Consider the following 23,503-nt stretch of genomic DNA (forward strand, 5'->3'; position numbering starts at 1 on the left):
AGTCCAAAGGAAAAATAAAATAATAACGGAACATTATTTTCATTTTATTTTTAGTTTTGAGCTTGCAGTTGTATCCAGATTGGGTTAGGGTGGAGTGGGGCTAAGCTCCCATGACCCAGAGGGAGGAGGAATGGTTGCTGCACCGTAAGTGCACCTGATGGTTTGGCCGGCAGTCTTGGGCCAGCCACAGCATAATGCACACTTAACATGTTCTCCACCATCTGTAGTGCAGAGCCTGGGTGGAGAACATGCACAGCCTCCCAGTCCCTCTCTGAGTGCTGAACCAAAACGCTCAGACCAATTACTGCACTGTTGTAATGCAGCATTGTGATTGGCTAGGGGAGTCTGGGAGCCTGTGTGCTACCTGGTTCCTGCGTCAGAGGAGAGGCAGCGGCTTGGGCCCGGCAACCTACAAGTACGTTTTCTGTTTTTTTTCTAGCACCCCCATGTCCCCTAGCCCGTTGGTAAGTTTCCTACCAGCCGCCACTGGTTACACACTGAGGTGGGCGAGGCTATGAATGCAGTGACTATTATGTGCAAGCAGGGTCTGTGAAAAATGTTATGTCAGAAAACCTAAACCTGATTGAAGAAGAACCACAGGATGTTCATCTACTTGATTAAGAAGGTCAGTGCTTAAGGCAGAAGGAAGGGACTACAAAGCAATCTGAGAGGCAGCACAAGTAAGCTGATGGATACTTAACGGGAGCTGCTCAGTGAGCAAAGAGCAAAGAAGCACAGTTGGGGTAGGATGGCAAATGTAGATGGGGTTAAAATCAGCACAGAGAATGACAGCCAAGGGAGATAGAAGAGTACAGCAGCAGCACAGAGCACATGTGATCTGCTGCCCGCACAATGCTGAGGAATCATCAGCAACAGCTAGTGAAATAGAGCACATGTTCGTTAGGTGCAAAAAGAATAGCTTTTAAATGTTGTGCCTCACATTGTGCTTATGTTTCTAAGTGTTGTAGAGCCAATGGATGAGCTTTGTAATATGTGACAAAAGCAAGTTACGTGTTCAAGGCCCTTCCCCATGCAAACACATCCAAGACTCTGCCCCTTACCCAATTTTGCCACAGGTTAAGCACAAATGCCTACCTGAAAAGCCAAAGCCAAGGCTGTGTCCTTGCACCCTTCCTCTTCTCACTGTATTTTAATAGGATAGACAAAACCCACCACAAGCTGAATACCGATGCCCCGAAAGTAGGCCTCTGCCCAACCCCTATGCTCCTGTATGCAGACAATGCAGTCAATATCCAGAACTGCTATTGATTTACAACAGATGATTTATGCTTTTGTCTCATACATGGAGCAAAGAGATTTAAAATTAAATTTGATCAAGATGTTCGTGATGGTCAGTGGACAGGGGAGGGCCAAGAAAAAGAATCGCCTTGTGAGGGAATATAAGTTGTCTGAAGTCCAAAGATTCTCCTATCTAGGTATATTGTTTTCTTATAACAGTAATTAGGGTCCGCATATAGTCCAGACAAGATTTAAACTAATTCAAACTGTGAAGGCTATTTTTAGACTTTCTAACAGGATTGGTAGTAGACCCATTCGCAATTTGTGCAAACTTTATATCAGTAAATGCATACCAGTAGCAACAAATGGTGCTATAGTGTGGGGCAATGCCAACTCATTCACATTGTAAACTTGTGAAAACACTTTTTTTGCTGCTTGCTGGCAGTACCAAGGTCTAATTCTGTGTATATTTTACATAAGGAACTGGATGCACCATATGTCGCTGATTTAATGCAAGTGAGAGCTTTATGTTCCTGGTATAACATCTAGTGCAAGGAGGGAAAAAAGTTTACCAGGGATATAATTTAGTATAGTCTAGCCTTGGATCACTATAATATAATCCCATGGTTAGCAATATGGATAAGCTACTGAAAGATGTTGACGGAGATCTATCAGTGACAAAACCTGCAAGAATATTGTAATATGGCAAAACATTTAATAAAATGATCTATTTGGAGTAACAGTGCCAAGACAGAGATAGCAGAGAAGGGAAAAAGAACAAGTATGTCAAGATATGTGACTAATATCACCTTCTCAGGCCAACCTGAATACCTAGTCAAAGTTACAAATGTGGAAGATAGAATATATTTGACTAGATTGCGGCAGGGCACAATTCACGAACTGGTGGCATTTCCAAGACATGAAAAATCAAAGAAAACAATCCATAGGTGTTTATGCTATGGGAAAACTACCCAGTCTATGATGTACTTTATGATATTTTGTAGGTTTTATCAAGATATTAGATTAACATTTCTAAGACCAATTTTTGTAACTAAGAAACTTTTCTGTTATAAGGATGCCATGACTTTTTATATGTACTCTTGAAAATGAGATAGCATGCTGAGCTGTTGAAGGTTTGTTACCCAAGCTGTAAAAAGAAGGAAATTCCTTGTACATTTGGATAAATTGGCTTATGAAGAAGATTGAAAATGGTTTTAGGATGATAGGCCTTTTTAACTTTGAAATAGTAAGAGGATTTTTAACGATGGATTTTTATCAATTATTTTATTGAATGAACTTTTACATTATAATCTATGGAACTATGTTTAACATTTTATCCTACAATGCTTTTTTTTTTAACTTTTATCGATCTAAAAAAATATTCTGAATAAAGTTGTTTTGAATTGAAAAGCCAAAGCCAGTAACCACTCAAAGAATCAGCGTCAATAAATTTCTCGCTCAGTCTTAGTCCATTATAATAGGGCAATAAATGTCCATTCCAACCAGGCTTCTCTGCCGAGGCAGCAGTTTCAATAGCATCCATCTCACCAATACACTTAATCAAACCTTGGTGCGTCACACAACAACAGTGAAACATTAGTAGCTTTTTCAATATCAACAATCCCTAAAGCCACAGTCTATGACAGCTGCTGGCTCATTAAGACCCGGACATGCCACTGTCATGAGGCACATGAGAACAGCCACTGTGGCCATAGAAACTGAAGAAGAACAACCATGATGCTCCTCAAATGTGAGTAAGCATTATACTTGTCCTTCTTCAATGTCCATGGTCACAGTGGCTGTTCTCATGTGTCGGCGATTGTGCAAATCACTTACATCCAGGGGCAGCTCCTGCATTACAGAGGAGGAGCGTCACTCCACTAAAATACTACTAAAAGTGAATTCATGACCATTTAAATTTGTTGTCACCCCGCCACAAACAGAGTGTCAGGATTGGGCAGGGACTGAATGATTGGCAGTAGGGAGGAATGGTGGGCAGAGGGATGCCTGTGCACTGTTTAAAGTGTGCATGTCCCTTTGGCCAGCCCTCTTACGACAGCCAACCAGCCATTCACACTTTAACCCTCTCAACCCAGCTGTCTTAAGATAGCAGGATTGAGAGCAAGTGCAGGCCTCCAGTACCTTCGGGAGCTCCCTCCAATCCTAGCACTACTCTCATGCTGGTTAACAGCCAGAAAGAAGTGCCATTATTGTTTAGGGGAGTTGGCTGGGGAACTGACCCGAGTGAGGAGAACCGCTGCTGCACGGTAAGTAACTTTTTATTTAATTTATTTATTTAAAATAATTTCCCCGCCCCCCCACTCATAGCAGTTGCCAGCCACCACTTCTTACACCTGCAGCCAGCACCAGCCGCTGCACCCTGTCTACCTGTGCTCCAATCACATCTCTTCTTCCACAGAGGCTCTATACACACCAGAGGCTGATGCACACCGTCAAGAAAGAGGTGGGTGCCCAAGGAGCCTGAGGGTGGTGACAGCTGGCCTTCTCCGTCCAGAAGCTGCGGGGGACACAAAGAGTGGTTGATATTGCTATTCTTATGCAGGTTAAAGCGGGTTAGGGGGAAAACCATATCTCATGGGGTCAGGGGCTGTGTACAGAAATGATAAATACAACACTGAATGGGGTTGTGACATGTATTGCCCATTTAGTTCTACATCCTTCCCTGGTGTTATCCAGACTCTAAGAGCTCATATGCTTCCGGTGGAAGGTCATATGCCTAAGATTAAGTCTTGAAGCAGGCACCCTTGCAGAAAGGCTTGCTTACCTATCTGCTAAGCTTCAATTTCACAGCACAGGAGACTCATAGAATGACACTTCAGCAGAAGCATTTAAACTATCACAATTGACCGTCCCGGGGAGGTTGTGTTTTTACAATAAGTAGGGGAGCAATTTTTGTAAATGAAAAAAGTATGGGCAACTCCAAACCCGCTCACTTCAACCTCTGGCCCCAGGCCTCTAGGTCACTAGAAGTCTGGAATTGTGTCCTGAAATTTCTGTAACTCTTGAATGTTTAGTAAGTAAAACTGTAGGTAATGTCCAATATGTATAGAATGGTCCGATTGCTTCATCAGTAATCTCTATTACTCTTAGCCCAACTCATCTTCATCCCAGTCATTATTTTTTTAGATCAATCACACTTCCAAGGACAGGAAACAAAACAGGATTGCTCAAATATAACCCTGACCCAACCTCAGCAGGGCACAATAACAGGCAGCTTTGGACACAAGTTTATTGGTTAGGCTGACAGCACCCAGGATTACTTCAAATAACAGTTGCCCCTGCTCTGTTGACGAGAGGAGGCAGGACTTGGTTGTGGACCAGCACTATAAAGCATATTAATCCTTCTAGCTGTGCGGGACGCATGTTTGTTGATGAGAATGACTGTGGCAGCCAGAACTTCAATTACCGGTTGACCCTGCTGAGGTGGCTGAAGAAGGCAGGGACTGGTTGCAGATCAGCACTACAAAGCACATGAATCCTTCCTACTACGTGGGATATGGTGTGAACGCATCTGGGCATTGCCCAGGCAAAAACAGGGCCAAGCCTGTACCCATCTGTGCCTATATGTGCCCATCAGAGAATGGCAGAGGCTGGGTCAAATATGTTGGTTTTTAATTCTTCCCCCATTTTTACTGGATAGATGGATAGGTAAACAAAATTCATAACCGCCTCTGAGAGAAAGACAGGTATCCAAGTTACCACCATAGCAACTTTTCTTGTCAGCGGGATGGGGGCCATTACCAAGGAGAATATGAGCGCAGAGGAGAAACTTGAGTCTACTCAACAGTCTGTTAATGAATTCCAAAGGAGTACTCTTATAGAGTAAACCAATGGGTCAACAAATCCTGGGAAGGGTGCATGAAAACCCTTGTATCTCCAGTGAGACATTATCATTCACCACACCATCTCGTACATGGAAAGATAATCCACCCTATTGGGACAGAAAAGTACTCTGCATGGTAAAGATATTGTCCTTGAGTGCCCAATTGTTTACTTTTGTCTGGATTCCTAATTCTGATCGTCATGTGAGTGCACCCTGATAAAGGCCTGTCCCACAGATTGCAGCCTTGTTTGACAGGGAGGAGCACCTGAAGTGCTACCCTGATAGTGGTGGAAGGGTACAGGTTTCAACAGGAATAAAGTAGCATGAGTGCAGTGGTGGCAGCATACTGTGTAGAGATCAGTAGTAGTGAACAGGATCTTTCTACCCAGTGTCACTGGAGTGAGACCTACAGGCTTACTCACCTTTTCAAAAGTTCTGCTTCTGTTTGCATAACTCACCCTTGGCCTATATCGGGTCGTTTGGAAATCTGCATAGTACAGGAGTTGCAACTCTGCATGAGTTGTATGTGTGGCTGGGAAGGGTACAGTACAAGAATGGAGCCGTACTGTGCAGTGCATGTGTGGTTAGTGAACATACATGGTGTATTTATGTCCAGAGGCATACTTTTAATGAGAGATGCAGTGCTGTCCAGTGCATGAGTGGATAAAGCATGTGCTGAATTTATATATGTTTATGTGAACCACTATACATGAAGGATGCAGAGGTGTGCGTCGTTCACATAGTGAATGTGTGAGCTAGCAGTGTGTGTGTTTTGAAATAGCACCCTGGCTAAAGACAGAAATATGAGAATGGCTCAAACGTCAGATTCAGGAGGGTCGGCTCTAAAGTACTCACACAATTTCATGTAATCCTTCTCCGCCTGTTCCAGGGCCCTGGAAATTCACACATTGTCACTCCTTCTCCTATCTCTCAGATCAACCATTTTGCGATGCAGTCTCCACAAATCCGTAACAAGTCTGGAGACTTGCCCAAATGTTGTTAAACACTACTGATCTTAGACTCCATCTACGATGGATGCTGGTGAAAGAAGGAGTCTTAACCCCTGAGGGAGTGGTCATCTGTAGCTGCAGAAGTGACGGCTGAGTTTATAGAGTTTATAGACAACTTAATTTTCACTAGTTCCTTTTGGATCTTTGCGATGGTAGGATGTGTGATCTTTGGGGTGATTGACATTGCAAAAGCAGGTGGTGGAGGTTTAGATTTACTAGAGACTGCCTCTAACAACAGGAACTGTTGAGAATGTTTAGGTTTCGACATGTATAGGATCGCACGTTTCATGTCCACTGACCACCAGCCGCTGAGGTGTAGAGAAAACCACTTCCCACTGAGGAGAAAGAACTGTATGGTATGTACGGTATGGTCACCAAGAAGGGTAATGTAGAAAACATTTAAGGTACCCCTTTGTACTGCTCGATTTTCCCGGCCTTCTTGTGTTGTAGAGCGATTAATATGACTTCAGTCTCTTTCCATCCACGTCTAAGGATTAGAGTAGTGAATAGAGCCTATTTATTAGACACTTTGACACGATCCTGTGCTCCTCCCCATAGATCAGGGCTTACATACATAGCCTAGGGGATAGATTCGTTAGTATTAAGGATAACCTGCCCTATAGTGAGGGTATTTCATGGAGTCGTGCTGAATTCAGGCCTGGTAGGCCTCAGACAGGAGAGACTCCATCTTTCTTTCTGCCCCGGCAGCTTGGGACATTTCTAGGTGAAGGGTGATATTTTAGTTATGAGGTGTTATTCGCTCGGAGAGAACCGGTTCAGGCCGGCCCTTATCGAAGGAGTGTATTCTTCCCCTGCCGAAGACACTACATCAGGCCGGCCGGCTGGGAACGTGTCCTTGGCACGGGGAGGTACAGGAATTTGGTGGGCGGCAGGTTTCGAGCTGGAATTTTCCATGAGAGAATGCACCTCTATATTAGTGAAAGTCTGAGTTAGATATTGGCACTTGCTTCTAGTCCATAGGCGGCACCTGGCCGTTAGCAGAAAAGCTACTACTTATTTCAGGGAAGACAGATGATGAACTTGAATCTAAAGAGGAGAGAGTAGCCGATGAGGAAGAGGTTCCAGTGACTCGGAGAGGGAGAAGAGAGTAGACCCGCGACTGCGGAGGTGTGACTTCCAGGCGAAGCCGAGGCACAGACGAGAAGGGAACCTAGATGACCATTGAGCACAGGCTACATACGACTAAGGTGATGTCGACCCCTTTTTATTGAAGTGTATAACTTAACCTTTTACTTTCCTTGCAGGTTGTATATATGATGTATTCTGTGAGTGTGCATGTAGCAATTAAATAAAGTATTTAGCTTGTTGTGAGTCAGCATGTGTTGTGTATCCTTGTATAGGAGGATAGCCTATTCTTCTAGTCAGATTCAACTTGACATGAACAGATGTTAATCCTGATCAGGTAAGTGGTAACTGAATGAGGGAGAAAAGAGCCCCTCGAACTAAAGAACAGGTTGTGCTCAACTAATAGTCTTTGTGTGATCTGATACATAGTAACCCCGATTCCCCTATCGTGTACTACGGTGATAATAGGATGAGCTCGTGCTAAGGCTGCCGTCTGGGTAGGAAGTACTGGGTCCGTTCGAGACCGCGAGGCTAAGGCTGCCGTTTGGGTAGGAAGTTCTGGGTCTGTCTGAGACCGCGAGACTGTGGCTGCCGTCTGGGTAGGAAGTTCTGGGTCTGTCTGAGACCGCGAGACTGTGGCTGCCGTCTGGGTAGGAGGTTCTGGGTCTGTCTGAGACCGCGAGACTGTGGCTGCCGTCTGGGTAGGAAGTTCTGGGTCTGTCTGAGACCGCGAGACTGTGGCTGCCGTTTGGGTAGGAAGTTCTGGGTCTGTCTGAGACCGCGAGGCTGTGGCTGCCGTTTGGGTAGGAAGTTCTGGGTCTGTCTGAGATCGCGAGACTGTGGCTGCCGTCTGGGTAGGAAGTTCTGGGTCTGTCTGAGATCGCGAGACTGTGGCTGCCGTCTGGGTAGGAGGTTCTGGGTCTGTCTGAGACCGCGAGACTGTGGCTGCCGTCTGGGTAGGAAGTTCTGGGTCTGTCTGAGACCGCGAGACTGTGGCTGCCATCTGGGTAGGAAGTTCTGGGTCTGTCTGAGATCGCGAGGCTGTGAGGTCTTGATATATATATATATATATATATATATATAATAGGAATTCCCTGTCCCTAGGTGGTACATATATATGTGGTTATTTAGGTGTAAAAAGGCCCTAGGGAGGGGGTAACGTTCTGGTTTGGGTTAGAAAGGCTCTGTTGAGCGGGTTCCACCTGATCCGAAAACCCAAGCAGAACATTTGGCGTCACGAACTGTTTACGAAACCTGTGTGCGTTTTGTTTGTCTTCTGTTTGCTTTCGGTGTGTGCGTGATTTTCTTTGCATTCTTTTTTATATATTTGCGTGTATAGTTTTTTTTTTCCTCTCTCTCTTTCTCTCTTCCTTTCTTTTCTCTGCGTTTCTTTTTCTTTCTTTTTTCGCGATGTTTTCTAAGAAATCTAAATCTACTCTTAAATTGTCCGTTGATATTCCCGGATGGGATTCTACGCCTTATGGAGCCTTAGCCCGTGAATGGGCTGACTCTACTGGTCTGAGTGAAAATTGGAACTCTTCTTTGGAGTCGGCGGAACCGGCTGACGTGATTACTTGTTTGCAGACGGCACCTGTATTGAAGGGTGAGGAGGTTCCCGCTTTGGGGCGCAGAGGTTGGGTTATTCTGTCTGCGTATCGGATTCTGCATGAGAGATTGTTGAAATTACAGATCTCTCTTAAGGATGTGGAGGCACACTTTGTTGAGATTCAGAATTCTAATACTCTACTGCGATGTCAAAATAAGTTGCTTTCTGACAAACTTGACACTTACCAAACGGTTGCCGAAAGGGCGGCTGTGCGGATTGCTCGTTATAAGTACAAGAACAGGCGTGGTCGAGTTTCGACGCGTAAGGTGCGTCTGGTCGTGGCGAAAGCTGGACTAGATTGGAATCCTGATGAATGGGATGGTAATATCTGGGACTCGAGTACCTCTTGTTCCTCGGGTGAGGAGTCTGTTACGCACGAGTTTTCTCGTTCCCGTCATGATTGTAAGTCTGCTTCTCGCACCTCTGATGGTGCACCCCGTGATTATGCTCGTTCTTCGGGCGGGATCGATGCTTCTTACACTGATTGTCCCTCTACTAGTACTGCTCGGGCTCCTTGTGATGCTCGTCCCGTGGTCTCTGCGCATCCGGTTTTTCGTCGGAAGTTGCAGCAATCTCCTAATGCTCCGCAGGGTGTTTCTTTGGACTGTTTAGAAGATTTTACTCAACAAGAAATTAGTGATATTTTGCAGCGCTTTCGGCAGCGGACTGGTGAGGCCTTGCTCACATGGATGGTGCGCCTTTATGAACTGGGCGCTGCCGGTATTATGCTGGATACTGGCGACTGTTTGAAATTTTGTTCTTTGAGTTTGGATTCTACTGTGCAAGATCATTTTCGTAACTATAATGGTGGTGGTCAAATTTCTTTGCTCCAATTGGCGACTGAGGGTTGTAATTTGAAGTATCCTACTGAATCTGACTGGCCTGTCAATGACAAGCCGTGGTATACCTTGCGTGATGCTGCGCAACGTCTTAAGGAGGAAGTGATGAAAACGGCTATTTTTCTGGGCACTGCTGACAGGTTGCTTGATGGGATGTTGACTTCTTCTGTGCGGAATCGTATCATTCGCTCTTCTCCTGTCGCCTACAAGCAGGTCATGATGACTTTGTTGATTAACCAGACTGGTAATGTGCTATCTACGGTGTTGGAATCGGTGCGCCAACTCGGTGAGTTGGGTGAGTGGTTTAAACCTGAACGTCAGCCCCGGTCTGACACTCGTACTCCTGGTGAATATAAATTTACTAGACGTGATATCTTTACTGGTCTTTTGGCTGATGGTGTACGTCGGGAGGACATTGATGGTGAGACTACTGCTCATTTGTGGGAGTTGTTTCGCAAACGGGGCTTGGATCGGAAGGAGGGTGCCCGGCGTGTTCGAACGACTGAGTGTGATCGTGGTTGTTCTGATGGTAGCGGTGATGACGATCGCCGTGGGCGCTCTGATCGTCGTGATGATCGGTGTCCTGTACGTGATCTGTCCCCCCGTCGAGAGCGGGACAGGGAGAGAGAGGGGGAAAAGGAAAGGGGGAGAAATGATCATGCTTACAGCAGGCGTAGAGATGATAGGGATCAATCTCCTGAGTTGAGGAGGAGAGAGAATCGTCACAGCTTGGTTGATCGTAATCCACGGTATAATACTGAAGACTTGAATCCGTTCCGTACGGGGAATGGATATGAACAGGAGGTACCGATACCTAAGAAACGTGAGAGTCTTTATCCTGATTTGTCCTGGTACACAGAATGCAGTAAGAATGATTAGGAAATAGGTCAAGCTCCGGTACACAAATGGGCTCATAGAGATAATAGACCCTATGTAGATATTGATATTTATTGGAGACATCGTAATATCCAAAGGGCCCGAGCATTAGTTGATACAGGAGCGGAGGCCACTCTTATTCATGGAAAATCAAAGAAGTTTACAGGGCAGCCTTTTACTATTACCGGATTAGGAGGAAAAGAAACCCCTGCAGTTCAAACTTTGCTTGAAATGAGAATAGGTAGAATCCCTAGAAAGGAATATTCTGTATTAGTGGTGCCACTCTTAGAATTCATAATTGGAATTGATATTTTGAAGGGAATGACGTTGCATCTTGATGATGGGTGTTACCAATTTGGAACGACGCATTATATCTCGTCCAGACCTATACGGGTTGGCCGTTTAAGGATGCCCCCCATACAAGTTCCCCAGGCGACCAAAGTGGTTTGTCAGAAGCAGTATCGTATTCCGGGTGGTCATGAAGAGATTAGTACCACCATTCAGGAGTTGGTTGATGCAGGTGTTATAACTCCAGTTACTTCTGCTTGGAATAATCCTGTTTGGCCGGTGCGTAAGAGTGATAATTCTTGGCGCATGACTGTTGATTATCGAGAATTGAACAAACACACGCCCTCTTTGACTGTTGCAGTACCGGATGTTATTACCCTGATTGAAAGAATCCAAACACATCCAGGTACATGGTATGCGTCCATCGATATTGCTAATGCTTTCTTTTCTATTCCAATTGCCCCTGAGTGTCAGGAACAGTTCAGTTTTACGTGGAACGGGCGTCAGATGACGTTTAGAAGTCTTCCCCAGGGCTATGTGCATAGTCCTACGATTTGTCACCGGCTGGTGGCAGAACATTTGGCTGAGGTACCAGTTCATCCCAAAATTCAGATATGTCATTATATTGATGATGTTTTGATCCAAGGCGAAACACAAGAGGATGTTCAGACACAATTAGATAGAGTCATTGAGTGTCTGCGTGAGAAAGGTTGGGAGATTAATCCGGATAAATTACAAGGTCCGTCCCAAGCTGTAAAGTTTTTAGGTATTAATTGGCATGAGGGACTCCGCGAGGTGATCCCTCAAGTTAAACAGAAGATTCTTGATTTTTCGGTTCCGAGGAATAGGAAGGAAGCCCAGAGCTTCATTGGCTTATTTGGTTTTTGGCGCCAGCATATTCCTCATTTGAGTCAAATATTGGCCCCTTTGTACCGAATTACACGTAAAAAGAATGCATTTGAATGGGATAGGCAACAGCAAGATGCATTTAGTCTGGCGAAAGAGGCAATTCAACATGCTATGGATCTATGGCCTGTACGTGATGGTGATGTGGATTTGAATGTGTCTGTGCAAGGCCCTTATGCAAATTGGAGTTTGTGGCAGAAACAAGGCAGGAGTAAGGTACCGTTAGGTTTTTGAACCAAAAAGCTACCTGATGCTGGTGAGCGTTATACACCCTTTGAGAAACAGCTACTTGCTTGTTATTGGGCTTTGGTGGATACCGAGCAATTGACTTTGGGACATGATATATTCTTGCGTCCTGAAATTCCTATTATGCAGTGGGTTCTGAGTTCACCGAAAACTCATCGAATTGGGCATGCTCAAGAGGCGAGCGTGATTAAATGGAAATGGTACATACAAGGCAGGGCACGTGTGGGCCCGAAAGGAGTTGCGTCTTTACATGAGCAAGTGGCGCAAGCACCGTCGACTGAGACTGAGAGTGAGTGTTCCGTACCTTTAGAACAGGAGTCTCCTGTTAAGTGGGGTAGACCTTTTGATGATTTGTCCGCTGAGGACAGAAACCATGTTTGGTTCACAGATGGGTCGGCGAAGTTTATTGGGACGACACGGCACTGGAAGGCGGTGTCTTATAATCCGGTCACACAGAAACTGTTGAGCACAACTGGTGAAGGGAAGAGTAGCCAATTTGCCGAGCTTTACGCTGTTTACCAAGTTTTGAAACAAGAATTACCTGGTACATGTCATATTTTTACCGATTCTTGGTCAACTGCCAATGGACTGGCTGTTTGGTTGCCAACTTGGCATTCCCATAATTGGAAGTTACATTCCAAAGAATTGTGGGGAAAAGAGCTATGGCAAGAGATTTGGGAGATGCTCCCACAGAGTACTGTTACAATCTTCCATGTGGATGCTCACACTCCAATAGACTCCCTTGACAAATTTTTTCATAACATTGCAGATGAAAAATCTAAAATTGCTGAGGCAGTGGTGGACAGACAAGATCCTGATATTGCGGGATTGGCGAAATGGGCACACCAGAAGGCAGGACACTTTGGAGAGAAGGCCACTAGCAGGTGGGCTGCTGATAGAGGAATTTATATTCCCCTGGATCTAATCAAAAATGTTATTTTACATTGTCCCGTCTGTCAACATATCAGACAGCGTAAGGTACCCCAAATTGTTAGAGGCCATTTACATCGCGGGAAATTGCCCGCTCAAATTTGGCAAATTGATTACATCGGACCCCTTCCCATGAGTAGGAATTGTCAATATGTTTGCACAATTGTCGATACATATAGTGGCTTGCTGGTAGCTCTTCCATGTAAGCAAGCTACCCAATTGAATACCATAAAAACATTAGAATTAATTATGATGTATTATGGTGTGCCATTCCAAATTCAATCTGATAATGCATCCCATTTTCGTGGAAGATTGGTACAAGAATTCTGTGTGGAAAATAATATTGAATGGATATTTCATATACCCTACTACCCGCAGGCCTCGGGCCTGGTGGAGAGATTGAATGGCCTGTTAAAGGACCAATTACGAAAGTTAACAGATGACAAGTATAAAAACTGGCGAGACTTTTTACCACAAGCACTATTGATTCTGAATAATCGTCCTTTTTTAAATGCTGAATCTCCACTTATGCGTTTGTTTCCCCCAAATGTTGAGACTATGCCTAATGTAATCAGTGAAACTGTGATGTATTGGGAAATTACTCCCGGAGCTCTGACTCCATGCAGAGCTACCCCAGGGTCGGCTGGTTTAGACTTGCACGCCATGGATGACACCGTTCTGGAGAGTAAGAATCGGGTCATCATTGCTACTGGTGTTGGTATTCATATACCACCTGGGAATTTTGGATTGATCGCCCCTAGATCGGGGCTGGCTGTAAAAGGCATCCAGGTACTTGGAGGTGTCATCGACAGTGACTATCAGGGAGAGATTAAGGTACTTCTGCTAAATAGCAGTGAGATTGACTTTCTGATACACCGCACTGACCGAGTGGCTCAATTACTCATTATGCCTGTTTTCAGTGGCGAGATATTGAAAGGCACTGCCCCAACTTTGCTAACTGTACGTGGCCAGAAAGGCTTTGGCTCTACGGATAACCCTGGGGCCAGGGTTTGGGTGCAATCGCCTAAGAATCCCCCTGAACAAGCAGAGGTTATTGCCACCGGTCAGGACAATACCATTTTGGTTATGAGGCCAGGGAAAGATAGCTGGGAAGCTGTCCCAGCTGATAAATGTTATTTACGAGAATGATTAATGCCTGTATTTGGTTCTTTTTCAGATCATTCTTTGGATTGTTGCTGCAGGATGTGTCGGAACTGGACTCCTTTTGGATTGGTTCGGCGAGAGAGAAGGGATCCCGTCAACCCGGGATGAACTGAGAACCCGAGTGTTGCGTTCCTTCAATGCGTGGGATTCGTCATCGAACTTTTGGACATTACTGGCCAAGAGAGTGACTGATGCCCCTCACTTCTGCTTGACACCGATGAGTTCTGTGCATGACATTCTAGCGACTTGTCTAGTTGCTGTCCCCGCCTCACTGGAGACTTTAATTAGTATCTTTAACGTTTCGAAGGCTCGTCCGAATATTATCCTGGGTGATTTTGCTACCCATGTATATTGTCCTTTGTGCACTGAACTGCCGAATGAGCAACTCCCCATCCAGTCCCAAATAATTACGTATAATATCACACGAGGTGACCTATGCTTCTTTCTTACATGTAATCCTAATGCAATTTCTGAATGCCTACGCCTCAAGTTAAGAGGCGCCACTTCATTCACAACTCACGAACGGACTTTGTGTTTTCAGAGGACACCGACCACATGTGTCTCAGTCCAGAACAATATGACTTGCAATAGTTTGGTAGTTACTCCCAGTCACTATCGTGCGATGTTGCTACCTGCCGGATGGCTTTTCTCATGTGGTAACACTTCCTGGCCATATGTCCCTGCAAACATTTCCGGAGGCCCGTGTGCCATTACCAGACTGAGTTTGCTGATGTTCTCATCACATCCAAATGCCAACTCTCGTGTGCTTCGAGATACTATGATGTTACAGGAGGATTGTGACTCATCTTTGCATTTATATTCCAAGTCTGAATATCTTAGCCTAGCTGTTTCAATTATTGGTGTTCCTGCTTTGGCGGTTTATAATGCCAAATCTATTGGGAAAATGGCTTGCTGGATGGTGAAATCTATTAATCATACTTCTACAGTCTTGTCTGACTTGCTATTGGACGCCCAGGGTGAACGTAGGGCCATTTTGCAAAATAGAGCAGCCATTGATTATCTTTTGCTTAAACATGGACATGGTTGCTCGGACTTTGAAGGCCTCTGCTGTTTTAACTTATCTGATCATACACAATCCATTCGTGCACACCTAGATAAGTTGCATGACTTAACGGATGAAGTTAGAAAACACATTGATCAGGGCTGGTTTGACTAGCTCTTTAAGTGGTTACCGGACGTGCATATGTTACGCCACACATTAGGTGGCATTTTGATTGCTATCGCTGTTTTGATTTCTATCTGTTGCTTTATTCAGTGTATTCCTTCACTGCTTCATTTCTGTACACTCGGTACTAGACATAGATCAGTTAGTTTTGTTTCATATTATTCTTCCACCGATGTTAGTTCTGTTTAATGGATGTATAATAGACTGAAGTCAAGGGTGAAATGTACTGCTCTATTTTCCCGGCCTTCTTGTGTTGTAGAGCGATTAATATGACTTCAGTCTCTTTCCATCCAAGTCTAAGGATTAGAGTAGTGAATAGAGCCTATTTATTAGACACTTTGACACGATCCTGTGCTCCTCCCCATAGATCAGGGCTTACATACATAGCCTAGGGGATAGATTCGTTAGTATTAAGGATAACCTGCCCTATAGTGAGGGTATTTCATGGAGTCGTGCTGAATTCAGGCCTGGTAGGCCTCAGACAGGAGAGACTCCATCTTTCTTTCTGCCCCGGCAGCTTGGGACATTTCTAGGTGAAGGGTGATATTTTAGTTATGAGGTGTTATTCGCTCGGAGAGAACCGGTTCAGGCCGGCCCTTATCGAAGGAGTGTATTCTTCCCCTGCCGAAGACACTACATCAGGCCGGCCGGCTGGGAACGTGTCCTTGGCACGGGGAGGTACAGGAATTTGGTGGGCGGCAGGTTTCGAGCTGGAATTTTCCATGAGAGAATGCACCTCTATATTAGTGAAAATCTGAGTTAGATATTGGCACTTGCTTCTAGTCCATAGGCGGCACCTGGCCGTTAGCAGAAAAGCTACTACTTATTTCAGGGAAGACAGATGATGAACTTGAATCTAAAGAGGAGAGAGTAGCCGATGAGGAAGAGGTTCCAGTGACTCGGAGAGGGAGAAGAGAGTAGACCCGCGACTGCGGAGGTGTGACTTCCAGGCGAAGCTGAGGCACAGACGAGAAGGGAACCTAGATGACCATTGAGCACAGGCTACATACGACTAAGGTGATGTCGACCCCTTTTTATTGAAGTGTATAACTTAACCTTTTACTTTCCTTGCAGGTTGTATATATGATGTATTCTGTGAGTGTGCATGTAGCAATTAAATAAAGTATTTAGCTTGTTGTGAGTCAGCATGTGTTGTGTATCCTTGTATAGGAGGATAGCCTATTCTTCTAGTCAGATTCAACTTGACATGAACAGATGTTAATCCTGATCAGGTAAGTGGTAACTGAATGAGGGAGAAAAGAGCCCCTCGAACTAAAGAACAGGTTGTGCTCAACTAATAGTCTTTGTGTGATCTGATACATAGTAACCCCGATTCCCCTATCGTGTACTACGGTGATAATAGGATGAGCTTGTGCTAAGGCTGCCGTCTGGGTAGGAAGTACTGGGTCCGTTTGAGACCGCGAGGCTAAGGCTGCCGTTTGGGTAGGAAGTTCTGGGTCTGTCTGAGACCGCGAGACTGTGGCTGCCGTCTGGGTAGGAAGTTCTGGGTCTGTCTGAGACCGCGAGACTGTGGCTGCCGTCTGGGTAGGAGGTTCTGGGTCTGTCTGAGACCGCGAGACTGTGGCTGCCGTCTGGGTAGGAAGTTCTGGGTCTGTCTGAGACCGCGAGACTGTGGCTGCCGTTTGGGTAGGAAGTTCTGGGTCTGTCTGAGACCGCGAGGCTGTGGCTGCCGTTTGGGTAGGAAGTTCTGGGTCTGTCTGAGATCGCGAGACTGTGGCTGCCGTCTGGGTAGGAAGTTCTGGGTCTGTCTGAGATCGCGAGACTGTGGCTGCCGTCTGGGTAGGAGGTTCTGGGTCTGTCTGAGACCGCGAGACTGTGGCTGCCGTCTGGGTAGGAAGTTCTGGGTCTGTCTGAGACCGCGAGACTGTGGCTGCCATCTGGGTAGGAAGTTCTGGGTCTGTCTGAGATCGCGAGGCTGTGAGGTCTTGATATATATATATATATATATATAATAGGAATTCCCTGTCCCTAGGTGGTACATATATATGTGGTTATTTAGGTGTAAAAAGGCCCTAGGGAGGGGGTAACGTTCTGGTTTGGGTTAGAAAGGCTCTGTTGAGCGGGTTCCACCTGATCCGAAAACCCAAGCCGAACACCCTTCCTCCCAGGTAGTAAACAGGATCGAGAAGTCACAGTTTGAGGAAATGGAGAGATACCCCCACTATATTCATTTATGTTTCCAAAGAAACATTTGCTTTAAGATAGACTTCTCCAGAGGTATACTCCACTGACGAGGCATTGAATGGACACTGACCTATGTAAGATGCCCACCGAGCAACAGTCTTTTTTCCCTGCTCCCGGGTACACCAGTCTTTCAAGAGAGAATGGGCGCCTAACTCTAAGTTCCCACTGAAAACTGGATCACTGAAACAATATCATGGTAAACAATAATTTTGACAAAAATATTGTGTCAGAAATATTTTTTGTCACAATATTGGTATCCTATACTTATAATGTGAAGTACAAAAATATTGGAAAAAAGTTTAGTGACAATATTATTGTCCAAAAGTAGAAACAAATATAATTTTTTTAATGTAGAGTTTAAAGTAATAAATGTTAAATATTTTAATATATAGTTTTCAATTATTGTAAATTCAATATATTCCACTAATATTTTAATATGAGATATATAAGTACATACTTATATAAAAACATGAACACATATGTGTTTATATTTATATAAACAGATCTAGTGTAAAAATAATTATTAAAATTATGTATTTTACATTGTATCATTTTTTAAATGATTACTATGAAAATGTTTTTATTTTACACATATTCATTTTTTATATTTTAAATTCATTCATGTACAAATATATATCTATTTCTATATATGTTCATGCTAATAATTGGAAAATATCATTAAAATTAGTATAATGTAAAATGAATATTTTGAGACCTGCAGCCCCCCCCCAGCGCCTTGAGACTCACACTGGTAAGTAGTCGAGCTTAACAATTACTGATTGGTAGTTATATAACTATATTAATATCATGTCATGTGATCAAGGCAAGCAACTGCAGAAATGCGTAATGGCGAGGCGGTTTGTGCGAAAATAAATTGAAAAAAATGCACAATACTTGGGTCCACTCTCCGTTTGTTGGAAGGAGCAGCAGATGTGAGCTAGGAATTGCTATATATATATATATATTCACTGAAAAAACCATGGGTTTCACACACGTTATAGTTAGGAATTAGCATTTAAAAAACCTTAGAAATTCACTGAAAAAACCATAGGTTTCACACACGTTATAGTTAGGAATTAGCATTTAAAAAACCTTAGAAATTTAGTGAAAAAACCATAGGTTTCACACATGTTATAGTTAGCTGGACATTTTACTCGTAAAAAACCAATGAAATTGCCCCGTTATAGTTAGTTCAGCTAACTATAACTCGCGCGCCCGCAATGCACTGCTGATGACGTCACATATTACATCACTCATGACATGGTCAGTGACATCACTCATGACATCACTGATGACATCTCAAATGACATCACTGATGACCTCACTGATGACATCATCCTTGTGATAGAGTGGCAGACCTCCTCTCACCTTAATATAAGCTTTGATACACACATTCAAAAATAGAGACTAAAAATTTCAAAACAATGGACATACCAATACCAGTTACAACAACCTCTTCAGTAATTCTAAGATCCACATACACATCCACTCATTCACCAACAGTCCTATACAGTCACTCATACATGTACTCACTCATCATATGTACTCATACATCTATACATCCTGTTACACAATGCCACTCATCCATAGAGTTACTCACACACATAGTCACTCATGCTAATAAAGAATCAAACATACATTTACTTGCATATACAGTTATACACACACCACCACACTTACTTCTACGGAAACTTACACATACTTAGTCTTTTAAACAATCACTTATAGAAACACATACTTATTCATACAGGAACTCTTTCAATCTCTCACTTTCACATATACTCACATATATACACCAATAGTCACATATACTAGTTTAAAACGTATGTAGTTACTCCTGAAGACACTATTGAGACAGTCATTCACTCACTAACACACCCATACACACACTCATCCACCCATACAGTCCTGCACACATGCTGTGTTCAACACATACAAACAGTGAGTCACTCATTCATGCACCGATGCACTACGTAATACCCCCCACCGAACCATGCAGACACTCAGACTGATACTCAAAAAAACAACTAATAACCTAAATAGGCACCCATGTAGCTACTCACCAACCCATGCAGCCACTTATACACAAAGTGAGAGACTGATACAGATATTTACATATTTAAACATTACTCACTAAGCCATGTATTCACTATGATACACTTAATCAGTCAGTTACACAATCAATTTTTCAAAAACAAATCATCCATTTAGACACTTATATACCCATTTATTCTTCCATCGACCATGAGATATACATATATAAAACATATTTAATTTTCAGAATAACACACATTCACTGGATGATGTCATCAGTGATGTCATCAGTGATGTCATTTGAGATGTCATCAGTGATGTCATGAGTGATGTCACTGACCATGTCATGAGTGATGTAATATGTGACGTCATCAGCAGTGCATTGCGGGCGCGCGAGTTATAGTTAGCTGAACTAACTATAACGGGGCAATTTCATTGGTTTTTTACGAGTAAAATGTCCAGCTAACTATAACATGTGTGAAACCTATGGTTTTTTCACTAAATTTCTAAGGTTTTTTAAATGCTAATTCCTAACTATAACGTGTGTGAAACCTATGGTTTTTTCAGTGAATTTCTAAGGTTTTTTAAATGCTAATTCCTAACTATAACGTGTGTGAAACCCATGGTTTTTTCAGTGAATTTGCAAGGTTTTTTAAATGCTAATTCCTAACTATAACGTGTGTGAAACCCATGGTTTTTTCAGTGAATTTGCAAGGTTTTTTAAATGCTATTTTTTTTTTATATTCTTCATTTTTTTCAAACATATTTTTATTTTAATTTTCTTATCTTTTATAAAGACTATGCTTTAATTTTTAAAATCCTTAAATATTTTTTTTATATATATTTTTTAAAATAAACATGTAAAATTTATTTCCAGATTTTTTTTTTTTTTTTTTTTTTTTATAGTACGCGTACCGTAAGCTCACGGTAAGCGTACGGTTTACGCAACGTCCGTAATCTATCTACGCTGCTTGCGTATAGTTACGCACTTTGCGTAGCCGCGCGTACTGCGCGTGGGACGCGTGCGCGCTTACGCAACACGCGCACGTTACGCGGAAGTGCCGGGAAATGACTGTTATGCGCATGTGCGCAAGCGCGTGTCTTTTTTACGCGCACGCGTACTTTTTGCCGTAAGCGCACCGTAAGCGTACCGTAAGCGTACGGTAGGTCATGTGATCTTGAAACACAACTTTTGATTGGTTGAAACTACTTTCAGTTCTAGAACTCTCCTACACCACACCCATTCCCCTCATTTCTGCTTGTGATCCCTTGGGAGAAGGAGCTGGTTTGTCTTTGGGATACGATGGCAGAACAGCAGAGCTCTTCTGAGAGTGAGGCTAGCACCAGCAGCACTGTCTTGAGGCAGAGAGCGAGGAAAGTAAAACCTTCTTATGTTTGGGATTATTTTACTTTTCCAGAAGGCCAGCAAAAGGTGAATGCACCCTTAGTTACTTGCAAGCTGTGTAAGCGTGTACTTTCTAGAGGTAATCCTGACAGGAAGTATTCCTTTGGGAATCACACCATGATGAGGCACCTCAAGGATGTACACAAAAGGACACATGCTCAACTTTTTGGAGGTAACTCTTCAGAAAGACGAGCCAGTACATCCACAGCAGCTCAGCCTGGACCATCACCTGCAGAGCTTACTCCTTCTTCTGCAGCTCAGGTGAGCCCTTCATCTGTGGGGGGAGAATCTCCTTTTGCTGGCCCTCTGGAAATGAACCCTCGATTTCGGAAGGTTGATATTCATTGCACATTTTGTAAAGCTCTAATTTGTTATAGGGAGACCAGTGTTTCCCTAGTGAATAACAAAATAGATCAGCACATTTGTAGCTTTGAATGATTTTCCCATGGTTCCTTTCCTCTGTCCCTGCATGAACACAACGGTTCTTTTAAGAGCCAACCTTATCTTTCATCTTTTTTTTACATTTTTTTTAAAAAACTTTTTTTTTTTTTACCGTACGCGTACGGTAAGCGTACCTTTTTTTTTATTTTTTAAAAAAAACACTAAAAATCATTTTTCACATTACAAGGTCCTTGAAAGACTACAATTATTACTATTGACTTACCATACTCACTGAAAAAAATATTTATTCATTTGTTTTTTTAAAAAATAGTTTTTAAAATGGTTGTAGTTTACGAAAATTTTCTATATCGATCTGAAAAAAAAGAAAAAAGTATTAATATTTTTAAAACATTTTATAATACAGTACACATATTTACATTTTTTTCCAAAAAATATTTTTGCCTTATTTTTGCTGTTTTCAGAATATATTGCATTTCACTATAAATTGTGAAAGCAATTGCATTCATCATTTTACAGCGGGCAAAAAAAAATAACAATCTCAAAGATTGTATTAAAAAAGCCCAGAATCTCTTCTCACTTAAACTTATCATTACAGAAATGCATATTATTCTTAAAAAATGTCATCTAAAAACAATACTTTTTTCTTTAAAATACCGTCTGATATTTTTGTTTCAGAAGTACATTCACAATAATATATCTCAAATAACTCCAAAATACATCTGATTTTATTTCCTTTAGGCCAAATAGTATTTTTTATTCTTTCCCTGGAATAAATTTCCAAGGGAAAACCATTAAAATTCTAAAGTTTAATCTGTCCAGATCTCACCGATTCTCTGTAACATTTTGGTTCACGAAAATTTTTCGAATAATTTATTTAGTCCACAATAGAATTGCTTACTTTTCCACATGGCCAAATAGTAATTTTTGAAATTATTTTTGAAAAAATTTCCAGTGGCAGTCCAATAACATTCCAAAATTTAAAATGTGCAGAAGTTACCGATAATCTCTAAATTATTGGTTTTTCAAAATTGCATTAAAAATTTAAAAAGTCCACATTACAATTGGTTATCTTTCCTTTAGGCCAAATGATAATTTTAAAAATCTTTTTTCTACAAAATTGCAATGGTAATCCTGTAAAATGGTAAAATTATTTTGTCCAGATCTTGCCAAGTCTCTCTAAAATTTAGGTTTCAGGAAGATTAGATAGGAATTTGCTAAATCAAAAGGCAAACGTTGTTTGAAAATCAATTGGGAATCATTACACAGTGTCCATCCTTTTTCACATTTTAGATAAACTGTGTAATGTCCAGAAGTAACAGTAGGTCCATCATGGAAAATTATTGCAACAGTTACAAAAGTTTTTCCTGAAATTGATAATTGCTGTCCTGTAAACTTCTTTATTAAAGTATCCAATTTTGATCCATCAGCTCTACATCGTTGCATCATTAAAATTACATACTGTCCGTATTCCCTTAAAATTAATGTTGATAACATGTCAGAATTACACTCACCACATTTCATGCTATGATTAGCATCTTTAACTAAGTTTGCAAAAGTGACTGTTTTACTCTCTGGCAATGTCAAATAAATAAACCTTTCATTATCAACAATAGAACCACTTATATTATAACAATTATCACAACTATGTTCCCATTTATAAGAGAGACCAAAAAAAATGTCAATGGGAACTCCTTCTTCTTCCACTACCTGAAGAAAATACATCAAAAATTCGTGAGCATCTTGCTGTTCATTTTGAGAAAACTGTGTTCGTCCTGAACATACATCTAAAAGTTTTCTAATATCAGTAGCACTTTCTATTTGAGTTTTATCTTTACTCAGCTTTTGAAAAAGGAGACTGAGCTCTGAACAGAATCTTTTTCCCTGATTTATTATTATCTGCTCTTGCAAACTTTCCAGATAAAAAGCAACATTCAGCACTACATTTGCGTAGCAGTTGACACCAGAGCTATTTTCAAAATGACATCCTACAACCTGTTCTTCATTTTCCTTATTCTTTTTGCTTGCAATTACATCACTCCTCTTTTTTTTCCTCTTCTCTACATCTTCATTACAGATATTCTCATTTCTCCTTTTACGAGAAACTACACGTTTCTCCAACACAGGATACTGACCTAAATGAGGAGCATAGCTTCTTCTTAATCTATTATACTCCTTTACACAGTTTGTATCAGCACTAACTTTTGAGTCATCGAAGTCTATCATGAATAAACCTGATA

General features: G+C 42.3%; 1 protein-coding gene across 1 annotated transcript in view; it reads right to left on the bottom strand.

Annotated features, from left to right (window-relative positions):
- LOC146785320 (uncharacterized) overlaps nucleotides 1-23,503 on the bottom strand; it is a 79,871-nt gene that overhangs the window by 49,177 nt on the left and 7,191 nt on the right. The window lies entirely within an intron of this gene.

Source organism: Triturus cristatus, chromosome 11 (genome assembly GCF_964204655.1).
Source record: "Triturus cristatus chromosome 11, aTriCri1.1, whole genome shotgun sequence".
NCBI classification, from domain to species: domain Eukaryota; kingdom Metazoa; phylum Chordata; class Amphibia; order Caudata; family Salamandridae; genus Triturus; species Triturus cristatus.